Source organism: Camelus ferus, chromosome 30, assembly GCF_009834535.1.
Source record: "Camelus ferus isolate YT-003-E chromosome 30, BCGSAC_Cfer_1.0, whole genome shotgun sequence".
Classification (NCBI taxonomy): Eukaryota; Metazoa; Chordata; class Mammalia; order Artiodactyla; family Camelidae; genus Camelus; species Camelus ferus.
The window spans coordinates 19836920-19842948 of record NC_045725.1 but is presented as its reverse complement, the minus strand read 5'-3'; the positions used below and the strand labels follow the sequence as shown (position 1 = coordinate 19842948).

At 39.1% G+C, this 6029-nt stretch overlaps 1 protein-coding gene across 15 annotated transcripts in view; it reads left to right on the top strand.

Moving 5' to 3' along the window:
* The window catches only part of TCF4 (transcription factor 4), a 344633-nt gene that overhangs the window by 209711 nt on the left and 128893 nt on the right, over window positions 1-6029 (top strand). The gene's annotated exons all lie outside the window — the stretch shown is intronic.

Genomic DNA, 6029 nt, shown 5'->3' with positions numbered 1-6029 from the left:
GTTCTTAAAGACCACTCCAGGGGCACAGGAGAAAAGTTGAGGACAGGACTGAATATACAGGTGTAGGAGTGATATGTCTACTAGGGTAGAGATGGAGAAGTTATCTTCATGACTGGAACCTTTGGAATCATGTAAACATAGTCAGTTAATTAATCGACTACTTAATTGATCCAGTTGGCATTTATTGAAGACATATTATGTACCAGGGCCTACCGTGCTAGAGGCCAGACATACAAAGATGATTGAGGCTCACTTTCCGCCCTTGAAGAGCCCCCAGAGGAGAAGGGAGAAATCAGATGGGTAAACACTTACTTACTATTCAGTATGACGATGTTACAGCAGGTGAAGCTTTTCAGAGAAAGCGCAAGGAAAAGTCTAGAAGGAGAAGGACAAAAATTTGAGAGGACTAAAATGAGAAGACTGGGGGGAAAAGAAATAACACCAAAAAAGAAAAAGAATTTGAGCCTCATTAGAGAAGATAGTTGACCAGACTATGGAAATCAAGGTTAGAGACAAGAGGTTGAAACGAAAAGACAAAAGACTAGAGGCTGTGGAGAAGCAAGGGCGGTGGCAGATCTCAGAGACAAGAACTAAGAGTTCAGTTGTTCAAGAGAAGAGTATTGTTTCACAGCCTCACCCGCCTCAGCCATGTACAGATTTGTATGATATGTATGTGTATTGCTTACGTATAATAATATATCATATTGCATTCTAACTTATAGTCGTGTTATGTATAACATCTATTATATACATATATAGTAAAATAGTTTACACATACAGTATATGTACCAATACGCCTTGTCTATCAGTTCAAGCTCCGGAAGTGTTAGGAATTTGCAAAGCACTTTATATTATCTAAGTGAATTCTTACAGCAAGTAGTATTATTATACCAACATTTTCCAGACGGGGGGCCTGAAGCCTGCCAAGATGAGACACACTGTCCGAAGTTGTCCAGAGGGTACTCACACCCAGGCCTGCCCTACAGGACTGAGTTTAGAGGCTCCTCTGGAGTCAATTTAAAAGATCAGCTTTTGATGTTAAGAGGAACTGAAGAGAAGAAGATTGACTCCTCTTAATGGTGAGGGTGAGGGCAAGAGAAACCGAGCACCCAGAATAGAGGGAGGCAGTGCGGTGGGTAGAGGTCAAGCATCAAGCTTTGAAGTCTAGTCTCATTGGATTCCCAGCCTGGCTCCACCGCCTGCCAGCCACGTGGTGTCGGTCAGGCCACGGTTCCACCCTGAATGTCCCCGTGTGTCCGGCGGGGGTCCTATCTTCTGCCTTATTAGTATGTGTGTAAAGGACCTGCACTTGTGCCTGGCTCTCAGAAGACACTCGGTTACAATAGCTGCTGCCACTGTACCTGATCCCCTTACCACCACTTTTATTTCACATTCGTCCTCCTCCTCCTACTGCTATTACTACTACCACTATTAATTTTTCCTTTTTCTTTCTAAAAGAACAACTTTTTATTGAAGTATAGTTGATTTACGATGTTGTGTTAGTTTCAGGTGTACAGCAGTGTGATTCAGTTATACATACATAGATGCTTTTTCAGATTCTTTTCCTTTATAAGTTATTACAAGATATTGACTATAATGCCCTGTGCTATGCAATAAGTCCTTGTTCTTTATCTCCTTTATATATAGTAGTGTGTATCTGTTAATCCCAAACTGCCTAATTTATCCCTCCCCCTACAACTATTATTATTATTACCAGTATCAGTAGTTGCAATGACTAATGGAATATATTTATGCTAAAAATAAAACAAAAACAAGAATAGTTGTTTAAGTCCTTGATTCAATCAGCAGCAATAGTTCTTCTGTGTTCATTTCAATATTTAGTGAGCTGTTGCCATGGTAGGTCTCAGTGCTAGGCACACTGAGGAGTTAAAATATGGATGAGTCATTACCCATTTTAGCTAGCATGTAAACTAAGTTGGCCCTCATGCCACACATTCTTAAAAGAGAACTTGAGGAGGTAAACTGTTAATGCACATTGGGAGCAGACCCTCTTGAAGCAGGGCCATGCATGGCTCTGGAAGGGTAGTTGGGACTTAAATTCACAATGATTTGAAGATTTCATTATGCATGTTCTACATCTCCAGATAACCTCCATTTCCTCCTGTCACGCGGTAGGCCGTCACCTTATGTTCAAGTTTAGATACTTACCAGGATACTTTATTTTAGTAAATCTTATGCCGCTGGCTATTCAACTTTACATAAGCACCTATTCAAGGTTCTGGGTAGGCAGGATGAATGAAATTCTGTTCCTTGTCCTCCGGGAGGATGGTCTCTATGTGAAAATGGACTTAATGGATTTTTGCTCAGAGAGGAAGGCATTTACAACAACCTTGAAATGGAACCTCTCCCACCCAATGTGAAGAAGACTGACATGTGACAGTTTGCTATTCCTTTATTTTACTAAAATAGCAATCTGGCCAAATATACTTTTCAGCACATTTCTTATAGCCACATGTTTATATTTATAGGAGAAGTGGTGCTAATTCTCTGGTATGTTAACAGGTCTTATTCAGAGTGTTCTATTTTTACTTTGGAACAAAATTGCTGAAGAGAAACATTTTAAGGCAAATAATGATTACAGCACACTTATCAGATTATGTGTTAAATAAACTTCCTGAACTGAGAAGGAGCACAAACTGAAAAGCAGGAAGTTATCTTAAATTCTGTATTGTTTATGTAAGGGTTCTTCAAATCCACTTTTATTGTAGGTTACTCTTTGCTTTTGTGTTTCCTTTTTGCTAGATTTCTACCTTCTTACTAACAAATGTAATCCTCTTTTTAATATGTAATAGATGACCTGGGATTCCAGAATGTATTTTTGGAAACCAAGGAAGGACCTCCTCATTTTATTATATACAATAAATAATGTGGTTTTTTTTTTTTTTTTTTAACTTGAGAGGTAGTCAAACAGGTGAACACATAAATCTGGTCAACCCTTGGGCAGTTGTAATTTCCATACCAAAATGCATGAGTTTTTACCTGACTATTACTCTGTCATACATTAAGTAATAGTTACCATGGCAACCTTTGCATCACACTTAAATACAAGGTGTTGTGCATCTTTATAGGAAAAGACAATATATTTGAATTTTCAGATGTTTGGTAAAATATAATCACTACTAAAAGGAATAATTTTGTTCAAGGTCAATTGAATTCTTTGAGAGTTATGCACATTTCCAACTGGAACTATGAAGTGCATTCATTTGTTTTTTTGTGTGTGATGTAATGGGGGAAGATTTAAAAAAAAATAGTACTTGATAAATACCGTAAATAGCAGAAACAAAACTGAACCAAGTTTGATGTCATTTTTCAGTGGCTAATGCAGTAGTAAGAATTTGAACTTACTTAACATCACATGATTGATCAGATTCTGTCAAATATAATGCATTTCTTAGTTTTGCATACCTAGTGGGTTAACCGTGACTAGTCTGGATTTCACATATAGTTGAATTAACGGTAACAGTTTGCTCACACTTACAAGAGCAAAATGAAATGAGCCAGTGACGTCATCCTTGTGGCAGTTCCAGGGAAATGGCCACTTAAGCTGAAATTATTGAGATTGATGGTTGGCCAGTTTTTTATTAAATATGGGGGGAAACTAGCCATTATTGTTGCCAGCATAGCCCTAGGCCATGAGGCTATCATCACTGTTCATCTAGACTGCCATATTTAACTCTTTTTCAGTTTTCTAATAGGGCCTTTTCAAAATTACTATCTCAGTATACACTTTTTATCTGAAGGTGGTGTAGAGGCATCTAACTGGCAGTCATTCGCAACTTTTGGGGACTCTTTTAAATAACAATCAGTGGATCGTACTGTGGGACCATGAATTGGAGGAAGGAGAGCGACTAAGTGCTGGACTCCAGCTCTGCTGGATGTTGTACGTATGTTGTTTCATCTGCTCCTGGTAACCCTGCAGTGCGGCTTTTATTATTCCCTTCTTACAGAGGAGGAAAGTGTGCCTTAGAGCAGCTGTATAACTAACTGCCAGTCACATTGCGTGCATGCCTCTGAGCTAGAGTTGGACCTGTCTGTCCAGCCTCAAAGCCTTCCATCTTTCCTTAAAAGGATTTGGATTCAACTTATGCCTTGTTAAGATGTGCGTTATACTTTTAAAGTAGAAATGGAAAACACTGACAAAAGTCCTTAAAAGAAAGTCTTTGCTAAAGGATGATTTCAATAATTTGCATTTCTCTGCGGTACAATAGCAATCTGTTCAGTCCCTGATTATGAAAGTTAGCCTTGCCATCTTATCTTTCTAAGTTTCCCGAGCCCTCTTTTGTTGAAACCAAGCATAGGACCGAAATCAGTATAAACTGTAAAGTGCATCCCTGGACCTTTAGGTATCAGGAATAGACTGTCCATAGACTGACCTTCAGTTTTGAGCTATGAAGTTCAAAAGTGGACAGGTGGAAATATTGTGTTCTTCATTGCCCTTTGGTGCGAGATATATTCTGAGTTGCAGAGTAAGTGCCAACAGCAGCAAAATTATCACCCCCTCCTGCTACTGTAGTAAGTCAGCAATGGCCCTTCTGTGGTCAGAATGGCAAATTCAGCAGCAGCTATTCGACAGGGATTTGCAAAAACTTCCCCATGGCTGTTAGGAATCTTATTCAGCAGTGTCTTTGAAAACCTGATTCCTTGCAGAATTAACTGTGTAGAAATGACCTCAGTTGTGATTTTTTTAAGTGTTTTAAACAAATCTAATTTATAATTTTTCTCAATGTGTATTTCACACTTGATGCTGCAATCGATTAGATAACCTATACATATATAAGTTTCAGAGTGGTTTTGGAATTTTATTTCCATATTAACGTAAAGCCTTCTGAAATTCCTGGCAATAAAGAGTCAGTTCACCATACAAAGCCACTATACATCACTTAGGTTTGTGATGAAAGAATGGAATTGCAGCTGTGTGAATGCTAGAATACCCAAACATGAATTAGACTCACAAGCATTTGGCAATAGTTCAGAAAAGGAGCTTAATCTGGTTTCATCTGAGACTGCTTTTCTCTGTTCTGCAACATCCCCCCAAGATGTTGTGTCTGATATCGGATCACAACGTAATGGGAGTGACGCAAAATCAGAGAAAGCCCTAAGAAACCAGGGGCACATTTGATTTTCCCCAGAGACTTTTTTCCCTTCTACTTCCTCCCCCCCCCACAACTCTTAACTCTGAAATTCAAGGTCATTCACCTATTAGATGAATTAATTATAAGGCAAAAAGCAGCATTCATCATACCCTGATCTCACTCATATCTATAATTAAGGGTAAATACAATCTTCCTTTTCAGAAATGTCCCACCCACCCGTTACATTTAAAGTGCTGACTGAAATGAAATAATAGTTCAGAGCAAGATGATTTTAGTTTAACAAGAAAAAAGTTGATCATGTAAGCTGGAAGCAGTTCGTTCTATTTTTGATTACCATTCAGTTATAAATCTAATTTGAGATATAAGCTGCTTTTCTGTTACTCAAGTTTAATTCATGGTTTGCTTTCTTGGTTGCATAAGCAAAGTTCGATGGTTGATCAAGGATGTTAAAAAGCTCCCCACAAAAGCAGTGGGGAGCAGGGTTGAGAATGTGTTCAAAAGATATCCTAAGCCCCAGATCTGGTGTGAAACAAAACGTTTTACTGAAAGGGCCCCTTACAGAGTGTTGCATTTGGCATTGGAGCGGCTATGTTGGGACTGGCTCTTTGCTGAGGAATTGATTGCAGAGGGGGGGGACCCCCAAATGTTTAAGTCTAGCTGACAAAGTCAATAGATTTTATTCTTTGGTTAGGGTATTTTAAGTCTTAAAATTGTTGGTCTTTGGAAGAAAATAAGGAGTGAATAAGGGGAAGAGATTGACGCGTCACCCTGCAGACAGTTAAACAAAATGCTAAAGCCTGGCGTTAAGATTTACAGGTTAGCTCTGCGAGATGCCACATCTTGCTTCCAGTGTTTCCTGGCAGACGAGGGCCGCTCTCTACTGGGACCCAGTGTAACCGCAAAGCATGAGGTTGC